The 22,459-nt window shown below is 42.9% G+C and overlaps 1 protein-coding gene across 1 annotated transcript in view; it reads right to left on the bottom strand.

Annotated features, from left to right (window-relative positions):
• Nucleotides 1-2,115: 2,115 nt before the first annotated feature.
• LOC144671645 (uncharacterized) overlaps nt 2,116-22,459 on the bottom strand; it is a 261,116-nt gene continuing 240,772 nt past the window's right edge. The window contains exon 7 of the transcript XR_013573976.1: nt 2,116-2,129. The gene's annotated coding sequence lies outside the window, so the exon portion shown is untranslated. The remainder of the gene's footprint in view (nt 2,130-22,459) is intronic.

Raw genomic sequence — 22,459 nt, 5'->3', positions numbered from 1 at the left:
TGCATATTTATCGTCCATTGTATTTGGAATTGCTTTATCCCGCGGATCTGTTGACATATGTACCGGCATGCGAGGAGCCTCATGATGTTTGACTAAACAGAGTGAATATAGGACAGCGGGGAAAAAAAAAATGCCTTCCACGTGTGTTTTGTGCTGGGCTTTTTGGTGACGATCGAATTATTATTAACATCACGAACGTGCTGCGAAAGAGCATATCTGGAACTGTTTCATCTTCGGTTGGAAGTGTCTGAGAATCTAATAGTTAAGGCTCTCTGATTATTTTCTGAGATTGCCCTCTATAGTCCAGTCTGTTTGCATTGGCTAATTGACATATGGCAACCTACAGTTTCACACGTAGTACCGCTGGTGTGATTATTAGTTGTAGAAGATTCAACCTGGAGACTGGCGAGCTGCCTTGTGGCATTCAGCCAATCCAGCTCTTCAAACGGGTCAAAAAGGAAACAATTTGATTCACTGGGTACTTGACCATTTTCGTTAGCTCAGCTCTGAACTGAGTCTGGGTCACTGTATAAATAAACGTGTTGGTGCAGCAGCTGAGAAGCAGGAGCATGTAAGCGGTTTCTTGAAGGATGTAGACGGGGTCATTGTAACCCGTGTAAGAATAGGTATCAGTAATTCGATAGTACAAGTAGTGGATCGTGTACGGCAGCCACAGCAGTAGGAAATTTCCAGATATACTGAAGAGTAAGATGAAGGATTTTCTCCGGTTGACCATCTCAGGGTCAGGGTTGTTTTCTGAGCGGGTTGCGCCCCGCAACGCCTTGCGCACCCTGCTGGCCACTAATATATATCTCACGGTCAGAACATTGAGCAGCAAAATGATAAGAAATGGCAGAAAAGGAGTCGCAATGCAGCCGAAATAAGAATAGGCTAGCCAAAAGGGCGATATATAAAAGTTTGGTGTGATCCGGCAATACCATGGCAATTTATTAAATATATAGAGCGGGTCATATACGAAATACCAGGGAATGTTTTTTACACAGCTCAGGGTGAACACCGTGCCTACAATCGCAGCTGCCACTTTCTTGGTACAATATGTGGTTTTCAGCTGTGGCCAGCAAATGGCTGTGAAACGATCAAAGGTAAATGCGACGGTTAACCAGACAGACATGTCTCTGGTTGCATAGACTAGGGCAGTCCTGACCCGACACGCTGGAGTAAGCAACAGGTAATTACCGGGAAAGTAAATGTCAATGATCCGATTGAGTATAACGCAGGTGATGACAGCCATTAGATCCGCTGCTGCCATAGACACCAGGTAGTGAGTGATACATTTGGAGAGACCACAGTTTCTCCGGTTCAGGATGACAATCGCCAGGAGGTTCACTGTTGGGAAGAGAAACGAGCAAAACAATTCAATGCTGTCAGATTTTAAGAGGAAGTTTCAGTTTGTTACCATTGTGTGTTCACATCTGAGCTTCGTTAATGTGCTTGGCATGGAAACCAATAGCCAGAATTCCCTAGTACCCATAAATTTAAAATTAACACAATGCTAACTGATGCTCATTGAGTAACACACTCGCCTCTCGGGTCATATATTTCTCCTTCCTTGTCTCATTTCAAAGATAAGAGCACATTATCTCAGATGGCCCTTCAATGTAGCACAATTGAGTGCTCCTGCCCCTGATGTGCTGACCGCTATTTCTTCCCAAAGCAACATCATTAAACCGCTGATCTGGAATAATTTCTATTGTTAGCAGTTTCGTGTGTGCGAATTAATGCAATTTGTACACACATTACAAAAGGTGATTCCATTACCAAAGTGGCTGTAGAATGTTTTGGCTCAATCTAACTGGCACTATATCAACCTGATTTTCTTTTCAATTCAAGCATGAAACGCGTTAATGAAACATAATAGTTGGAAGTCATAAGACGCAGGATTCATTGAATGCTACAATAGTTGGGCCAGAAGTGCTTTATTTTAATTTTCAAGTTGGTTAAATTGCAAGTTTTAAGGTTTGATGGTCAACGAGTATGGAACATGGGAGACCGAAAACCACGAACGATATATATTTTTGAATGTTTGGTCAGAAGCAACAGTTTAGAGATGATGCCAAAGTTAAATACTTATGGGGATCATATGACCTTTGACAACTGAGAGAAGTTTTCTGATCCCAGAGGACAAATGGATAGATGGCACTTAATGAATGTTGATCACTGCAGCTTGTGGCAGCAGCCTTCTGCTCACTAGCCAAAATGTTAGGAAGATCTTCCCCTGTTCATCCTCCATCTTCTCTGGTCTTTCCACACAGAAGATGGCAGCCACCTGTCACGGATTGCCCCAGCATCCGGGCACCCGTTAGTACACTTGATTTCGCGGGCTGGTTGCGTACACTATGCAAATCACCCCTTCAGGTAGATCTGGCCAATGATCGCAGGACAGTTTCCCAATGTGTTGGGGCGGGGAGGTCACCTCCCTCTTGCCAATCACTTTAGACCGAAGTCACATTTTAATCTACCTCATGCTGGGACTCAGTTGTTAGTCCTTACCAAACACTTATATAGGTAAGTGGGTACACAAGGCGCCAGAAAGCTATCAGTTCAGGAATCCCAGTGCCGTCTAGTTCCCTCTATTGGTCCCTCGTGGGGGCGCAATCATGGTGACTTCTATCTCCGTCATACCTTACCCCCTGACTACTCAAGACAGTTTCTGTGCAGATAACAACGTTTTCTGGTGCTCCCATGGTGAGCCTACTAATTCTGTAAGAATGATACAATAGGCTGAAAAGTATTGTACGTTAAAGATTCCATTGCTTAGACGATTTCAGTGCCATAAACTAGTTTAAATAAGTAACTGACACATCCGTAATCGTATAAGCAAAAGTATTGAGCTGAAATGCATTACGCCAATGAAGTATAATTCATTTAGGTATGTTCTGGGCGCCACATTATAAGAAGGGCGGGAACGCATTGCAGAAAATGTAGAAGAGGTTTGGAAAAATGGTTCCAGGGATGAGAAACTTCATTTACGAAGATAAATGGAAGAGGTTGGGACTGTTCCCCGTGGAGAGAAGAGGGCGAAGAGGAGATTTGATAGAGCCGCTCAGAATCATGAGGAGACTGGGCAGAGTAGATGGGGAGAAGCTGTTTCCGCTCGTAAAAGGGGCAAGAACTAGAGGGAAAATATTTTCAGTGATTTGCAGAAAAAGCAAATGTGACGTGTGAGAGGAAAAAAAAACTTTTTCACACAGCGAGTGGTTGGGGTCTAGAATGCACTGCCTGGAAGTGTGGTGGAGGCAGGTTCAATCGAGGCATTCAAGAGGGTATTGGGTAATTATGTGCAGCGGCACCTGGAAAAGGCAGGACAATGGCAAAAGGTCATCATGCTCATGTGGAGGGCCGGTACAGACACGATGGACCGAATGGCCTCTTCAGCGCCGGTAAAATTCAGTGATTCTGAGTTTGGGATTAATAAGGTAACTGATGCTTAATTACACAGTAAGACCAAAATTAATTCAGAACAAAGGATACGCACAGAGATCCGCTGAAAACTCATGGTTGGATTAGGTGAGACAGGCTGGATCGAGTGAATTTGGATTGTATCTGCAGATCAGGCAGGGAGTGTAGGGGAGGATGATAGCGTCCCTGACTGGCCACTCGTGCCTTGGAGCATTTCCACATCACTGGTTATTCCAACAGAGAGACCAGTTGTCCGTTCTCATGTTAAAGCTATTTAATTAATCCGAGTGACATCAATAACTTGCATCCGCCCGAGTTTCCCTCTGCAATTAATACATTAAAATTCACACTTTGCAATAAATGTTACAGGCCTGTCACATTGGAAATGAGTTTATGCCCATGGGCGTTATCGGTGTGTCAAGTGGGAACGTGCGGGGTTGTATATTGTCCTGAGTTGGTTGTTTATGGAACATTATAGATTCTTTCTCGCCGAGTCCGCCCGTTGATCTCAGAGTTTGTGATGTTGATAGCACAGTCTCACTCTGAGATGCCAACAGAGGTCGTAAGGTCAAAACCTGATCTTGCTTTGACGAGCAGGTCTCGACAGCCACCCTCCCCCCAGCCCCCCTCCCCCGGCCCCAGTCCACGCCCCCCGAATTGGAAGACTTAAGACACAACTTAGCTGATAAGTAAAGCATAAGACCTCGATGATCACCAAGTTTTTTAAACTTCCTATCACTGTGGCGCATGGATAACAGAGAAGCAATTGCGGGCCAGTGTAGAAGAGAACATTGAAAAGAATTGTTTAATACCATTGACTGGATCTGTGAATTGGGTGCACGCAGGCGACAAGGCTACATCATTAGCGTTTGCAATTGCGCAAATCGCCCAGTGACTTTACACAATTAAACACTGTTTGGATGAAATGACTAATCCTCGTATGTCAGCCGACTTGTGTCTGGGAAATAATGATCAGATGAAGCCGGCTTTTTTCGGTGAGGTCGGTTGCAAAACGTGACCGCGGGACAAACTCCATCCTTATCCGTTTCCTGTAAGTGGTTAAATCGCGTTTGGGCTGAAATATTCTTATAATGCCAACACGTTTTTTTACAATGCGCGTTGCTATGCAATTAATGTGCAATGGCATCAATTGCAAGCAAGTGTGGAAGGGAGGGAGAAAGAAATATCAAGAGACAGAGGTAGAGAAGGATACGAAAAGTCAAAAGAGAAAGAGTAAAGTAAGGATATGCAGCTCCAGTCAAATAAATACATCCATTGTATTATTTCTAAATATTTGAAATCAATAATGGACAAATGCAACTGAATCTCTCATACATTTTGTTTCAGATATGCATCAATTGAAAGCGCACTGTTAATTTTACTTTATTTATACCGATGGATTATGACTAGCACCACACGGGTATATTTATTTAGGGATGAATTTTTCTCCCACGTGGTGACACAGTCCAAAGCACAATATTGTCCACCCCTTACGTTGGGAGTCTGAACAGTGATCGATGCCCATTAGAAGTTTAAAGCGAGACATGGCATTGTATAAAGTTAAACGCTGTTGCCATGTCACAATCTGGCCATCAAATAGCAAGTGGTGTTATTTGGAAATATGTTCTACATTGGAGCGGAAGCGATTATAATATCAAAGGAAGGCGATGTTGGGTAAATAATGCAAAATCACGATAGCTAAACAATCGAGCGCTTTACACAGACTATGTCACTATTTAGCAAGCCCAGCTATCCAAGCCGATCGAATATAAGCAAGCACATATTAACAGAGGTTTTCGGAACTGGGAGGATCACAATTTACCCGGGATGCCGATGGCGGCAAGAATTGGATAGTAAATGGCATAAACCTGACCAGTAACTGGTTCGTGCATTTTCTGTCAGAAGCGATCACCTCTCAACAGCTTCAACTCCTGGTTTGTGGCTGTTTCAATATATAGACCAGGAAATTCCCCAGTGACACAATTAGGCGACATCATAACTGATGGGAGTTTGCGCTCCCTCCCACAATGGTACTGAAAATGTGACTTTCATTACAATCCTGTGATTGAAGCGATAAGTGATTGTCCAGTCTCAGCAAACAAGGAAGTCAAAAAAGTAAAAGGCTGCCTGTTCAAAGGGGCAGAACGAATTAGATCCACATTATAAATAGAAATGAAATGGGACTTGGCAACATAAATAATTATATAAAAACAGAAAATGCTGGAAAAACTCAGCAGGTCTGACAGCATCTGCGGAGAGAGAAATAAAGTTAACGTTTCGAGTGCTAAAGACTCATCAACAATTATATTTCAAGTATATAACATAGACCAACACACCGACACCCCCCGCCCTTTTTTAAGGAGTGACACGAGGAGAAACGCTCAAACATAAAAATGACATGAGCCCCAATCAATGTAAATAATGAATGTTTTCTGCTTAACCACATTGTTCAGGTCCTCCAGTACCCACCCACCCACGGAACTTTAATGGTGACCATGAAACCATTGCTGTAACGCATCCGGTTCACTAGTGTCCTTTAGGGAAGGAAATCTGCCGCCGTTAGCAGGCATAACCTACATTTAGCTCACCGTTACCGGCCAATGATATTGAAGACGCCGCTCACCCAGTCCGGGTGAATGTTGCTCCAACATATTAACGACCCACTCTTTATCAAATTGCACTGCAGTGAATACCAATGCAGCATCTGTATTTACCGCAATTTGTATGAGTGTATTTATTTTTATTGAGTCGGATGCTGGGTCTAGTCAGTCGGGTCGGGCGGTAGTCGTGCGTGAGGGTATATCGGGGGTTCAGCTGAGCGAGACTGGGTGCGCGCCTGTTCTCCGGCTGTGTGGACCTCTGTGCTGGGACTGTGTGAGTTTCTGTGCAGGAACTGTGTGAGTTTCTGTGCTGGGACTGTGAGAGTTTCTGTGCTGGAACTGTGTGAGTTTCTGTGCTGGGACTGTGTGAGTTTCTGTGCTGGGACTGTGTGAGTTTTTGTGCTGGGACTGTGTGAGTTTCTGTGCTGGGACTGTGTGAGTTTCTGTGCTGGGACTGTGTGAGTTTCTGTGCTGGGACTGTGTGGGTTTCTGTGCTGGGACTGTGTGAGTTTCTGTGCTGGGACTGTGTGAGTTTCGGTGCTGGGACTGTGTGAGTTTCTGTGCTGGGACTGTGCGTGTTTCTGTGCTGGGACTGTGTGAGTTTCTGTGCTGGGACTGTGTGTGTTTCTGTGTTGGGGCTGTGTGAGTTTCTGTGCTGGGACTGTGTGAGTTTCTGTGCTGGGACTGTGCGTGTTTCTGTGCTGGGACTGTGTGAGTTTCTGTGCTGGGACTGTGTGAGTTTCTGTGCTGGGACTGTGTGAGTTTCTGTGCTGGGACTGTGTGAGTTTCTGTGCTGGGACTGTGTGAGTTTCTGTGCTGGGACTGTGTGAGTTTCTGTGCTGGGACTGTGTGAGTTTCTGTGCTGGGACTGTGCGTGTTTCTGTGCTGGGACTGTGTGAGTTTCTGTGCTGGGACTGTGTGAGTTTCTGTGCTGGGACTGTGTGAGTTTCTGTGCTGGGACTGTGTGAGTTTCTGTGCTGGGACTGTGTGAGTTTCTCTGCAGGGATAGTGTGAGTTTGTGTGCTGGGACTGTGTGAGTTTCTGTGCTGGGACTGTGTGGGTTTCTGTGCTGGGACTGTGTGAGTTTCTGTGCTGGGACTGTGTGAGTTTCTGTGCTGGGACTGTGTGAGTTTCTGTGCTGGGGCTGTGTGGGTTTCTGTGCTGGGACTGTGTGAGTTTCTGTGCTGGGACTGTGTGAGTTTCTGTGCTGGGACTGTGTGAGTTTCTGTGCTGGGTCTGTGTGAGCCTCTGTGCTGGGACTGTGTGCGTTTCTGTGCTGGAACTGTGTGAGTTTGTGTGCTGGGACTGTGTGAGTTTCTCTGCAGGGATAGTGTGAGTTTCTGTGCTGGGTCTGTGTGAGTTTCTGCGGTGGGGCTGTGTGAGATTCTGTGCTGAGACTGTGTGAGTTTCTGTGCTGGGAACCTGTGAATCTCTGTGCTGGTGCTGTGTGAGTTTCGGCCCTGGGACTGTGAGTCTCTGTCCTGGGACTGCGTGAGTTTCTGTGTTGGGATTGTGTGAGCTTCTGTGCTGGGGTTGTGTAAGTTATTGTCCTGGAGCTGTGTGAGTTACTGTCCTGGGGCTGTGTGAGTTTCTGTGCTGGGAGCCTGTACGTTTCTGCACTGGTACTGTGTGTGTTTCTGTACTGGGACAACACGAACTTCTGTCCTGGGGTCCCTATGTTGGGACTGTGAGTTTCTGTGCTGGGACTATGTTAGTTTCTGTGTTGGGTCCTTGTGTGCCTGTGAAATGGGACGGTGTGCGTCTCGGTGGAGGTACGGCTTGCTTCTCTGTGTCTGTGCCCTGTGTTTTGGGACTGTGAAGCAGTATCTGGTCGGCCTTTGTATGCATGAGTGTCTAAACCTTATCTGAAACTCCAGGTGGTTCACTCACTGTTTCTTGCTACATCTGGCCCTGGTTAGGTCGTGTGTCTCTTGGATCTGTGCACGTGCTGTGAGGGACAAATTCCCAAAGCTGTGGGATGTTAATCATTGGGAAAATGGAGGAGCTGGATGGAGTCTGAGACGGAGAATGCTAGAACCTCCTTGAAAGGGAATTCAACCATCCTCCAGTCACGCAGCGACCACACGAGACTCAAGCTTCTTTTAACCGGTCTGCTGCCAAAGCCTCCTTGTCTCTCTTTGTTCTTGGAACAACATCTGTTTCTCTCATGTCTCTCAATTTTACTTCTTGTTACCTCATATTTTCCTTTCCCCAATTATTTTATCTGTTCATGTTTGTGTCCCCTTTTTTGCTGAATCGCTGCCTCTTTGTCTAAGCCCCTTTGCCTTTAATACCTTTGAATCAATCGTTTCCCTTATCTCTATCCCTTCGCAACTACGTATGACAGTGACCCCAAGTTCATGTGAATTTGACAGGTGTTTTATTTCTCCAGCCTCCTCAAATTTTTGGAACATTTTTCAATATTTACACTGTATCAGTCTGTATCCAGATGCAGGCAACTCCTGATGTCGCTACTGAAATTCTGAGGCCCTCAAGCCAGCGCCTGTAGTAGCTTCTAACCACCAGCAGAGGGTGGCGTTGCATCACTTTGAAAACAGGTTTCACGATTTGATCGGATTTGACCCTTATTTCATTCATTCATCCAGAGACAAGGGATCACCCATGCGGTAGCCAGCTGAATGAAAATTGGCACCAAGCAGAACATTCATTGCACTGGGCTGGGATGGTCTCCCAATTGAACGTAGCCGTCAGGAAAGACTTTTAAAGGGCGATCTGAAAGCTGTTGCTGCCATGAAGCTGGGGATCAAGGTTAAACGGTTCTTTTCCACTACAGAGCACAGGAAAGTAACCCAAGGAAATTTCTGAATACAATTTTCTGTTCCCCATGGTAAGAATTAACCCATGCTGTCAATGACATTATGACCTTGGGCTAGTAATCCATTAAACAAGGATTCAAATCCAACCATGGCTGTTCAATGTTGTGAATACCGTTTTCACAAGTCTGGTAATAAATAAAAATCACTGATATCCGTAAAAGTGGCAACGAAGCTGATGGAGAGGTTATTTCACACGTGTCTTTCCAAATGTGACTCCAATCCCAAATCAAAACTTTGATGCTAAACTGCGCTGACTGGCTCCCAAACCGATCCCATCACATCAAACTCAGGACAGGGAAGACTAGGGCGTTAAGCGTGGAAGTTGTCTTTTAATCCTCTGTAGTCAACAATGCGTCTGAAAGTTACACTGATCTTTAGAGAGCCACCATTTCAGCAGTATGTTGGGAATGGAAAGAGATTTGGGACTGCAGGTGAAATCTCACCACAGTGAGTTTTTAAAATGTAAGCAATTAATTTCTGATAGATCACCACTTTCAAAATACTTTCTACAGTATGAACTTCCTGTTCTAAATCATTAAACAAGTTGTGTTTAGCTATTGATGAGCTCCATTTGTGTGAATGGGGTGAGCACACCAACATCACATTTGCGTTTAATTACAACGTATTCACTGGACTCCAGAATCTGGAGATGGTTTCCAGGTTTGTGAAAGTTTGAGAAACTCAGTGCCGCTTACAGAGGCTCCTCACTTGGAGCTGGTTTGGATTTAGTCTCTCAGACATAAACATTAATGTCCGGGCCATGGTTCTGTAACGGAAAGCTGTGTGTTAGACATGGAGCGAGTGGAATGGATGGGATTGTCATATCTGTAACAGAATAATCTCTTTCCTTCTATCTCTGATACCAATCTACTGTTCATACTCAATTGGAAAAGGTACTTTAAATTCTACAGTTTAGTTTGAACAGAAATCTGCTAGACAGGAAAGGCGCATGACATATTCACTAGGACAATGTCCAGCTCATCAGTGGATTGGGGCGGCCTGTCCATTATTAACAAGCTCAGTCAAACAAGTTTTCACAACACTCGTTAAACGGTTGAATTGCACTTTTGGAGTTGTTCACATTGGTTACAAACAGATTAATAATCAGATAGATATATCCTTTCGATATTGGTCAGTTTCCTTCCCCTCATTAACCTGGGTGGTTCAGGGATGTTGCACCACAGCATAAGTCACCGAATCGTTGTTGGTCATGGGGACACAAGCGATATCACTTTTCATTTTCCTGATTATTAAATAAAAGTAAGATTAATCTCACAGCTGTTTAGAATGAAGTTTCATAAACCGACTAGTGCCAGTGTGTTCAGTTATAACACCAATAACAGAAAATTCTGGAAAAACTCAGCAGGCCTAACAGCATCTGTGGAGAGAAAGGCAGGGTTAACGTTTCGAGTCCGCATGACTCTTCTTCAGAGCTGTGTTCAATTATAGCTGCCTGCTGTACCATCAGGAACTTGGCTGTCTATCGTTTCCTGATTAACATTGACACAGTTTGGTTCCTGTTTACTTATTGGCCGTAAACTTCCATCTTTCGATGTGAAGGTTTCCCTCTATCTCAGAAAGTTGATCAATGAGCTGCAGTAACCAGCACTGGGAGAATTTATCAGTCAGCAGAGAGTTTCATCGCCTGTGTAGAGAGCTTGTAACAACTGGTAAAATATCAGGCACAGTCATCCCAAACATTAAGTTAACATTATTTAAAAGTTGAATGAATTAATTTTTAAATAAAACGTGTGCACACCTAACACATGTAAGGGAGAGTTACTGTTTGTTAACAGTACGTTAGAGAGGTAATTACGGGTTTCATACGGAGTCTTAACAATATGTTAAGTAGCAAACAACTGTTTCATGCGGCTGGTTCATTGTTAATAGGCAGGAGTTCCCGATATTGGTTTAACACGTTGCGTGCAGAGCTGACGGGAGATATTAATGTTATATTAAAAGATGAACTTCTGTAAAAGCAGGCAGAACTTTCTGTTGAAAGAAGCGATAATGACGAACAAAGAAAGCAGCGATCAGGGGGCCAGTCAGAGTTAGACCGTCATGTTTGAACTTCCCTGGCAAACGGTTCCTCCAATTACAGTCTCCCCTTCCCTTCCTCACACTCCCTCCCGCAGGCTCCAGGGGTAGGCGGAAAGGGTTCTGGGTAGAAGAGAGGAACATTATCCGTTAAAGTCCCTAGCATACCCCATCAGGTTGCCTAAACCAGTCCCGGAGGCCACCGGGAGCAGGTGTTACCTGGGACAACACTGATGTTCACTGTGATCCACCTCTGCCCCAGTAAGAAACTAATGCCATTTCCTATTGAAGGCAGGACTAGACTTGATCACCCATCACACGGGAAGGATGTCTATTCCAGTATTGCACTCAAACATCAATGGCTGACGTTGCACAGATTAAAAACGGTTTGGTGGAAATTGGACTTAAGCAATCAATTTAATTCTTCGTGTTCAGGTTGGAAACCTGGATTGTGTTTTGTTTTCAATTCTAAATGACTTTTGTCAAATGTAATTCGCTTACTGTTTCTTCATTAGGCGCTGGGGAACTGGGGATGACAAAGTATTTCAATCCCACATGCATGTGGGAGTATATTCAGATGTACCTGATGTCCTGTCTGGAGTTGCTACCAGGCACGAGACTGAGGGGACAGCCAAGTCTTCCTTTGCAAATACAAACTTTCGTGAAGTAACTTTGAATGTCACCTCTTCTGAATTATCCAGTTCATTCAATTCCCTGGGCCCCAGTTGCATATTTGAAGATTTTAACAGCCCGTTATTTTTACAAATTCAGAAATTCGGACAATGCCCTTCCAGGAAGCAGATTGAAACTAAATATCTGCAACAGGAAGGCACCAGGAAAAATAACGCCTTGTTCCTATCATGTTCTTCCAGAATACATGTATTAATTACCATGCGGCTATCCGCCCACTACAATTAGTCGGATAATTACATGTTTATGACGCCATCCATACATTCTCCCCAATTTGCCACCGTCACTGCTCTTTGCCCTAAAACAATCCCAAAGTTTCTGACCCTCTCTATCTTATTTTCAGCTTCCAGTTCCCCTCTTCGCTTCATCTTCCATTGCTGGTCACAACTTCAGACATTCAGTCCCCACACTCACTGGAATTAACCCCTCTTACCCCGCCGCCTCCCCACATCCATCTTCTCCATGAAGGCCCTCCACAAACAAACGTCTTTGCCGAGGATCAGCATCGCTCCTATCTCCTACCCTGTCTCCTATCCCTTTCGTGTCCGAGTTATGCTTCATTTTACCTCTGTGGAGCTCAGGGAAGAACAAGGCGCTTCAGCAATGCAACTTGTTGCATGATTATTCAAGTCGGAGGTAACAATAATGGAGCTGCAATCATATAATGCATTTACTTGAGGATGTCTCCAAATCATTTCTCAGCCAATTAATCAGATTAGAAATTGACCTAAATTGTTTCTAACAGACGAGTGGACGCCATTTAATGCAGGGCAGGTCCCATAAACAACATGGGGTGACAACTGATCACTTATTCTGTTGTTGTGGGTTAAAGGGGGTAGATATTTGGAATGGCAGTGATAGAACTTCACTCCACTTGCTCCGAGATTTCCATGTGGGTTTTCCCGCCGGTTTGTGCAGATAGATATTGTTCCACATGCCATGCCTCTAACCAAAGGTAGTGTCTCTCACAATGTCCCATTGTACAGCGGTGTTCTGGAAGACCCCGTTGACATACTTAATTCTGAATTCTGAACCTACAATTTTGAGATATAGAAGGGAAAGGCTCCAAACCACGTTCTAAATCATTCAGTTATCGTTGCTGGCAGAGGCGGTAAACGATCAGTAGCCCAGGGCGGGATTGACCAGGGGACTTGAGCCTCAGTCATTCATGTATTTTCATTGAATAACGGCCTGGCTTCCATTAACAGACCCTTCACAACTCTTAGCTCATTTTCAGGATGAGGAATTTCAGGGCAAACCCTTTAGGCAATAACTCCGCCGATACAGAAATCCTGATGCTCCACACCCTTTCAAACCTGGGTTGAACTATTTATCCAGCCCACACATAACCTGTGTACCTTCACCGCGATCAGGATCAGAGTGATATCTGCGGCGACCATTCCAACTGGGCTGACAATTATCCAGGGGAAGGTTCCTAAAATAATCAAAAATATCTTCTTGTTCATTATTGGCCTAAGTTACAAGTTAGTTGCAAGACAACTTCTACCTGAATGTAAATTCACGTTTCATATATTGAAGAAATCGATGTCTGATTAATTCTATCATTTCATCAAACTCAGCACGTAATCTCATTAAAAATGCTTGTTCTGGTTCTGTTATTGTGCTGTGGACGCTTCATCCCCCAAGGAACGGGTAGCATTTGAACCCATTCCTCCTGGTAGGATTTGGAAATTGATTTCAGGATCATTTATGGCCCTGTTTTGTGTCCTGTGTGAAGCTGCAATACTTACATCAATCTTGATTTCATTTACGCAAAGCTCACGTGAGAGTAAAACTAATGGAGTGCCCGGGTACAATGTCATCTAAACGCCTCAGCCTCGGTAACAGGTTGTGAATCTCTCAATGCAGGGGAGATGTTTTAGCACAGCAGTAACATCTGACACTAGCAAACTGCCATGGCCCAATATTTCCTGAACTTCATTTTCTTTTCACATTTTAAAACTGATCACAAAAGGCATCAAAAAGTTGCAGCCTGAGGGCCACCCTAATTTTGTGGATTTGACCCCACTTCCCTGTCTCAAGAGGGACAAAAGGAACCTTCCAGAGTAATGTTGAATCAATGTCCTTTCCTTAAGCTAATTCAAAAGCGTAATTCAAATTCACTGGGTCACTCAGATACAAGAACATTGAAACGACAACTTTGGACGTGTAAACAACATACCACCCAATTTATATACAACCGAAATTGTCCAAGTCACATGACGAGAAAGCCGCTTTGTTGTCTACTGTTTTAAAAAGGAATGCGTTTTCTTGCAGACATAGGTCCAACTGTACTCTTCAAACTACCTGCAAACCATCCCAGAAGATAAATAAATAGACAACAATACCTTGAAACTTGGGGATGGGCTCCACCCAACTCGTTCCATCTCCGAGGTCACCTGAGAACCAGGAACCTATCTCCTGAAAATATCACCACAAGAAGCCTTGCAGCTTACAAATAATCATCTGCTTCACAAGACCTTCACTTCACCTCAAGCATCAATTCATCTAAGAAACCATAAGCCTTCCACGAACGGCACTGGGAAAGTTATAAGCTGCAACCATATTGTTTTATCTTCATCGGTGTCCTTTTTTTTGTTTACAGTAGTGTGTGTAAAACAAGTTAATGGGTCGTGACGTTCTTAAACATCTGGACTAAGTGCGTGATAATAAATGGCCTCCTTTATTTTAGATCTCACAATAATCTTGATGTTGCAATTATTTATTCGGAGCAATCTCTTTGAGGGTATGTAAACACACACCATAGATAGGAACTTATTGTTCACGGTCAGTAAAAGGAATCCCATAAATTCTGTCTGTGACACAGCTAATGTGAACCACAGTTAGAAAGCAGTGTGCATCACTATGGTGATATCAAAGTTCACAGCATGGGGTTAATGATCTAACTTGGAGATTACATCCCCAGGTATGACCTCAATAACCTCTAGATATCCATATTATACTCAAACTTGGTCGTTTCCTATTCAATATATCATTTCAATCTCTACATGCCTTTTCAAAAATCCCTGATATCCTGCTTCAAATTTCAAGAATAACTCGTTTCGTGGTCTTCCCTTGGAATGTACAAATAGGTTGCGGTTTGACTAGTGTCTGGCTATGAGGCCGAGCAGTGAAGGCTGAAAGGAGAAAATTCTAAACTCAGAGGGTTGCAAACCTTTGAAGCTCTCGATCCCGGAGAGCTGTGAATGCTTAGCCACTGAGCGTATTCAAGGCTGAGATATGTTTCGGACCAGAGGGGAATCAAAGAGTGTGAGGGACTCGCGACACGATTGAATTGAGGTCAAAGATCAGCTATGACTGGATTGGATGAGGAGTAGTCTCCAGATAGACACGCAGAAACAGAATAAATAGGAGCAGGCCATTCGGCCCTCGAACCTGCTCCACCATTCAATAAGATCATGGCTGCTCTGATTGTGGCCTCAACCCCTTATAGATTACCATAAGTTTGGTAGGGAGCTGCTTTTAAGCAGTATGGCAAAGGAGGAGAGTTGCTGCAGCGATTATTTTAGGATGCCGAAGATGAAGGTCAAGGCGGCTGAAGACATGATCCCTAATCAGGGGTAAGTGTCTCTGATGAGCAACAGACTAAAGTGTTGAGGGATGCAGATTTCTCGGAAGTTAACAGAGACAGGGAAGTGAGAGCTTATGAAGGGATTTGAAATCAAAATTTTTTTCCTAAATTGCGCCATTACTGGGCCGGGCGTCCTGTGCATTTTAATTTGAATGAAACTGTGTTGCATTCGTTTGATGGTTCATCAGGTTTTCAATTTTCGAGAATTTATCAAACCAGTAACGCAATTGTTTTGCCTGTTCGTTCCCTTCCTGACGTTGACCACGGGTAAATTTCTTATCTTTTTTTAAATTAATTTCTGTATCAGACGATTTATACCCCCTGGAAAGTGAACAGGACAGCGCAAGATAGACTTGATTTTGGTGGTTTATTCGAAACCTGGCGAGCAGTGATAATATGTTCAGCTTGTGAATTACAGGTGTTTTATCGTCTTTTGTTGCCTATCCATATAATACTTACGTATTGGACCTCTCAAATTACATTTGACAAGCATTATAATGCACTTTTATGGAACCCAAATTCGTGTTTATTGAGCATTTCGAGTGATAGACAATAACTATTTAATGTTCATTTCAATTAAACGTGTTTGAATGTATATTTCATAAATCTTGTCATTGAAGATTCATTTAGGGAGCACGTGTACGCTTTTAGCTGAGGATTGAATATATTTCTGGGTAGCTCATTACCATTAATCAAATAGATGTTCCAATAATCATTTTAAAAGTTGTGATTAGTATTTGGTTAGTACTTAACTTGATCTGAAAACGCATTAAATGATATATAAATCGTGATTCTAATGGGCAAGTGTTTGTCAGTCAATACAAGTTTTAATTGGTATTAAAGCTGATGCAATGGACTTTGAATGAATAATTAAAGGGTATCTAATGTTTGTTTGATTCTCTCCCAGTCATTCGTAGCGTGATTCCTGAAAACGTGTCGGCCACGATGGGTTCAACTGCAGTGCTCCCGTGCAAGGTTGATATTACTGAGTACAGCAGCCACTTAGAGGGAAAATGGTTAAGGGGAACTCTGTTCCTGGTAACCCCGATAGTTTCACTATCTATGATTCGAAAAACCCAGACAGGCAGCGTAATAACTTTCGTGGGAGAGTTGAACTCAGTGGCAACCTTCAAACAGGGGGATGCTCCCTCCTGAAGAAGGACATTAACATGAGTGATGAGGGGACATGTCAATTCATCGCGAAAATCACCTCCAAGTGGCCTTATTCTAAGTTTCGCACTTAGAATTCTGAAGTCCGCTTTCCTGTTTTAAGTAAGTGGTTATTTTGTTCCTTTGTATACTGTCACTCCAGTGAATGAACCAAGGTTCAAGTGGGCAAATGTTGCCATTTCCTCGGCTGAGTGTTCAGGATAGTTGAAACACAGGTTGGAGAGTTACTGATAACAAACGCGATGGTTACTACACTAAAGGCAGTGCCATATGGAAATTATCCCAGTAAAACTGACCGCCAGTGATGTTGTTTATCTTCCGTTTGAGGAATGTTCCGAATCACATGTAGCTGTCCAGTTTACTTATCAATGTTGGGGACTCCACATCTTTGGTGTTTGTGATTCTAGGGGGTTCCAGTGATGCTCTGAGTTTAGTCAGTATTAAGTGTATTATTACAATGAGGACAGCGAATCAGCATCGACAGCTGCTCTCTTCAATGACGTCAGATGTCACCGCTGGTTGGACTTCAGAATTGGCCTGAAAGACCGAAGAGTGCTAATGTTGACGTACCAACAAGTAGCCAAAATGGGAAGAGGAGAAAATGCCCAAAGAAAATAGATTCTTCTTGTCCTTTCAGACTCCGTGACAAATAAATTCGGAAGCTCCCAAATCAGACAGGAGCACTCAACCCAACATAATGATTTCTCTTGGAGTCGAATGACGATGACTTATCATTCATGTTTTGCATTTTGTCTGCTTTAGATGGATTGGCAAAGCCAACAGTCAATTCCTCTGTCGTAGCGGTGGAAGGCGACTCCTCATTATTAAACTTCACCGTCAGGGGAACATCGGCCAACAGTTTAAGATGGGAGGAAAGTGGTGAAGAAATCAACAGCTCTTCCACTGGTGAATTAAAGCAGATGTTTCTCAACATGACTTCTGAAGATGACGGTGAATATTGGTGTGCGGCTGAATATAACCTGGGCACCGTAAACACTTCCACACAGATTTCTGTGCAGCGTAAGCGTGCCTAAACTTCTCAATTTGACACTTTCCTTTCATCTCATGAACTATGCGTTAAATTCTGACATTCCCTTGTACCCTTGCTGGAAGGCTCCAAATTGAATGGGGCTGGGATAGAGGCAGTGGCGGGGCCCTTTTGTGCAGGCAGGGCTGAGCATAGCCTCGATGGTTTCAATAATAGAAATAAACCTGGCGATCTGGCTCAGGTTGGCAGGAGTGGAATATGGCTCACTGTGGCATTAATTCACCGGATGGTATGTTTATGAGTTTGGCCCACAATCAAACTTAATGCAAACAATATTCTGCATCCAATTCTTCACAAGTAATGCTGGTAGTCTGACAGAATTAATTTTTCATTCCAAAGAATTAGCATTTTGCATTTTGACCAGCATATATTCTCCAAATATATCGGATTAGTGATGGCAACCCTCATAGTGGTCTGTCATATAGTTATAAATCTCTCATGGTAGAGAAGGATGAGATTCAGCCAATTGGGTCCATGCCATCTCTCTGTCGAGCAATCCAAACGGACCCATCCCTTTGTTCCTTCCTGGCAACAAGGCAAATTTATTTCTTCCAAGAGTCCAGTCAGTTTCATTTTGAAATCATTCATTGTCTTCAATTCGTTCATCTCGTCTACGTTGAGTTCCAGGTCGTTAACAAGTGAGTTTTACCTCATAATCCCGCTGCCTCTCCTGACCAAAATCTTAAATCATGTCCGCAAGTCCTTGTCCCATCATCAGCTCATGGGAACATATTTTCTTTGCTTCCTGTTATAATCTCGTACAGTAATATGAAATTTTCCACAGCTTTGTCTAACGTAGAAAGACCCCAGTTTCTGCGAACTAACATTGCAACGAAAATCCCCAATCGCTGGAACCATTCTGGCAAATCGCGTCTGCAACCCCTCCAGGACCCTCACATCCGTCATAAAGTGTGGTGACCAAAGCTGGACACAATCTTCCAACTGTGACCTAACTGGAGCTGTATAGGGGTCCAGCATAACTTCCCTGTATTTAGTGTCCCAAGATCCCACAAACTTTGGCACCTTTGTGTCCTGCCACTTTCAAGTGTCTAGGCACACGCATCCCCACATCCCCCTTGCTCCGTATCCACTTTGGAACTGTGCCATTTATTCAATGCAGCCTCTCGCTTTTTCTTCCACCAAAATACATCACCTCACAGTTCCTTGTATTCATTTCAATTTGACGCTTGTCTGCCCATCCAGGTCCAATTGTCTCCTGTTAGCTGGACATCTGAAGAAACACGGCAGCCCTCAACAAAGGAAAATGTTTTAAAGGGAAGAACGTGGGAATATGTTGAAATAAACTAACTTTTTTTCCACAAATACTGACAGATGACAGACATTGTGGGAATATTATAGATTATTAACATTCTTCATTTGCTCTGTATGAAGAATCTCCCAGAACGTCTCTCAAGACAAGTATGTTTTTGATGAACATTCATTAGACTAAATATGAAATTGTCCCTAAAGACTAACCCGACCTAAGTAAATATATAACACGCCATTAAAATCGTAATAGGTACAATTGGTGCTATTTCCTAGGTTGGAAAAAAAGATAAGATGCCAAATCTATTGCATTTATTTCAAAAAACAAATTAATTACTTTTATAAACTGCAACCGTTAAAAATAATATATTTTTTAGATCAGCCCAGAATAATAGTGGGCCCATTCTGCATCACCTCGGCAAATTGGACTAACTGTCCCCGCAGGATAACATAGAATCTACCTGCAAACATCACATGGGGCCACAATGAGGGAATCCTCCCTGGGATCTGGTCAAATGTGGAAATCATATCCCAGGTGGTGAATAAGTCCCTGGTGCAGAGCTCGCTGAGACTGAGCCTACCAACGGGAACTGGAAATCTGATTTCATGTAAAGCAGCAAATAACCACGGTGATTCTATCAGCAAATACTAGCTCCACACTGACGGCACATGTTTAACCCTTTTGATTACTATAATGGAGTCGAAGCTCGGTCACTGACTCATAGATAATAGTGTCAGCAAATACTCGCTCCGCACTGAGGGTACATGTTTTAACTGCTGAATATTATACTAGAGTCACAGCTCACTCACTAACTCAATTATAATAGCGTCAGTAAATGCCAACTCCATTCAACAGCTCAATACTGAATCTATCTCCAGTTAGTACACGGTGCACTTTCCATCAATGACCATGAGCCAATGAACAGAGCCATTAGTACTTTCTGCATATATGAAAGGCAAAGTTGGAGGAACAGAAGAAATAAACAATGATATTAAAAATGTTTGTTTTCTGAATAAGATAAACAGTTTAAAAAGTCAAATTCCCTTTCACAATCTGATTGCATTTGCAGTCTACTCCGTCTTGCCTAGATTTATATCTCGTTCAGTCCCATCTGGGTAGATTATCCTCGCATTAATCAACGCTAAATTGAATTATCTGCCTAGATTATAGCTGCAAGTCTATACCTAGTCTCTCCCTATCCCTTCAGCCAAATGTTTCACCTCACACTTCCCTGTAACCAATGCCATCAGAAACATGTCTGCCCATGATGGGAATTTATGTCCGGCTGAATAAGATTAGAATTATTGCCGCTGTCCACCACTTTCTCTAGTTTCTTATCATGAGAAAATTTTGAAATTTTATTCTGTATTGGAACAAAGAAGTCAGTTATAAATATCAGAAAATCAGTGCCCCTAGGAAGAAGATTGTGGAGCACCAATGTCAACCATCCGGCTGTCTTAAAAACAACCATTCACCAAGATTGGATGTTTTCTTTCTTTAAGCTATTTTTTTAACCAAACTGACACACCTCCCTACTCCATGAGCCTTAATTTAGGTAACCAGACTTTTATGTGGTAATTCGTCAAACTCTTTCTTAGACGCCATATAGGCAACACCTATTGCTTTCCCCTCATCAACCTCCGAGCCGGGTGTCCTCCATTAACTCAAGCCTCTCCAAGATATGTATCGAAGTTGATTCAACAATTTAATATTTACAGCCTTCACCGTTTGAATTGTCGCCTTGTTAGCCTGAGAGCTGAAGAAATAAGTCAGTCTACCACAAAGGTAGATGTAAAAAGGAGCAAAATTAGGGACATTATTTGATTTTTTTCCCCCCAAACACTGGCAGTTAAAACACATTTTTGGGAACATTATACGTTTAAATATCAGCTGCATTTCCTCTGGTCTGAGCAATCTCCCAATTCATCTCTCAGGAGAAGTCTGGTTGGGATGGACATTCCTGAGATTAACTATGATTTTTCTTCTTAATAGTCACCTGATTTGTTTGAAAATATAGCATACTGTTGAGCTGGTGCTGTTTCGACTGTTTTCATTATTTTATATTTTTTAAATGTGTTTCTTTTTCAGACTCTACCATAACTATCGTGGTTCTTTCAACAACTAAATTAATGTTTATTAGAAACTGCAACTGTTAACTATAATTGGTTATTTATTCCCCCTCTTTTTAGTTAAACCCAGAGTAATAGTGTGGCCAATCTGCACTACCTCTGCAGATTGGACTAATTGTACCTGCAGAATTAGTGCCAATCCACCTGCAAACATTACATGGGGTCTCAATGGAGAAAACTCGCTGGGATTATGTCAGATGTGGAAATGATCACCTGGGCGGCGAATAAGTCCCTGGTGCAGAGTTCGCTGAGACTGGTCTTACCAACGGGAACTGGAAACCTGATTTCATGTAAAGCTACAAATAAGCACGGTGATTCTGTCAGCAAATACCATCTCCACGCTCAGCGTACATGTTTAACCTGCTGAATACTATAATAGAGTCACTGCTCAGTCACTAACTGAAGTGTATTAGTATCAGCAAAGGCCAGCTCCATGTATCAGCTCAATGCTGAATCTATCTCGAATTGCACTTTCCATCCAAGACCAATCAGCAAATAAACAGTGCTATCAGAATCATCCATTTTAAAATTCAGTCTCCTGAAACTTGCCAATTATCTTGAAAATTATATTTTATTTCAGAATTAAAATAAACAATTAAGAAAGTCCAATTTCCTTTTCAGAATCTGATACTAAACCGCACTCTACCCTACCACTGGCCCCACTATTAACACCTCCCCCAGATGCCCATCTCTATCTCGTCCAGGCCAATAAGCGTTTATAAAGTTATTTTTAATTATTCCAAGCTCAATTAATGCAGTCAACAATGGAGTCATACAGGCATAGAATGCAGACTGGAAAATCCAGTAGTCAGATTGCAGCAAACAAACCGATGATGCGTGTGGGTTTTGCACAGTCAACAATTCATTTTCTGGCAGATTAAGGCACAGATGGTGATATCATTGGACCAGTAATCAGGAGACTTAGCCTAATGCACAGGGGGCATGGGTTGAAATCCCACCATAGCAACTGGTGGAAGTTAAATTCGATTAATAAAGCCTGGAATTGAGAACTTGTCTCAGTAATGGTGACCATGGAACTATCGTGGATTTTTGTAAAAACCCACCTGGCTCACTGATGCCCTTTAGCGAAGGAAATCTGCCGTCCTTACCTGGTCTGACCTACACGTGATTGATTCTTAAATGCGTCCATGGGATGTGGATACATTAATGGCCCTTGCTCACTTGGCATTTTTAAGAGCCAACCACAGGTAAGGCTGACAGTTTTCCATTCGGAAAGTGCAATAGTGAATCCCATGTTTTTACAACAATAGTTTTATGGTCATCAGCCGACTTGAAATTCAGAAATAGCCCACTCAGTTCAAGGGAGATTTAAGATGCTCAACAAATGCTGGGCTTCTCAGCAACATTCACGTCCCATGACAGAATAAATAGGGAAAACAGAAGACTGATCCTAGCGATGTTTGAATAGAGACGTGGATTAGTGTATTTCTACATTAAATACATAAGGCTCTTTGAGGTGTTTTGGTGACAAATAAACTGTCGGAAGGTACTTGTCAGTGATAAGTGAGGAATTTTACATTAGATATAGAGAGCAAGCAGATTGAAACTTATTGAGATGTTTATCTGAACTGATAGATGCCGTGACTTAGTCTGGGATGGTTCATAATTTGCATCTCAGGGTTAGCGCAGGAATACCCGGACTGTTGTG

The sequence above is a fragment of the Cetorhinus maximus genome, chromosome 33 (assembly GCF_964194155.1).
Source record: "Cetorhinus maximus chromosome 33, sCetMax3.hap1.1, whole genome shotgun sequence".
Lineage (NCBI taxonomy): Eukaryota > Metazoa > Chordata > Chondrichthyes > Lamniformes > Cetorhinidae > Cetorhinus > Cetorhinus maximus.
The sequence above is the reverse complement of the archived record's forward strand: the minus strand, read 5'-3'. Positions and strand labels throughout refer to the sequence as shown.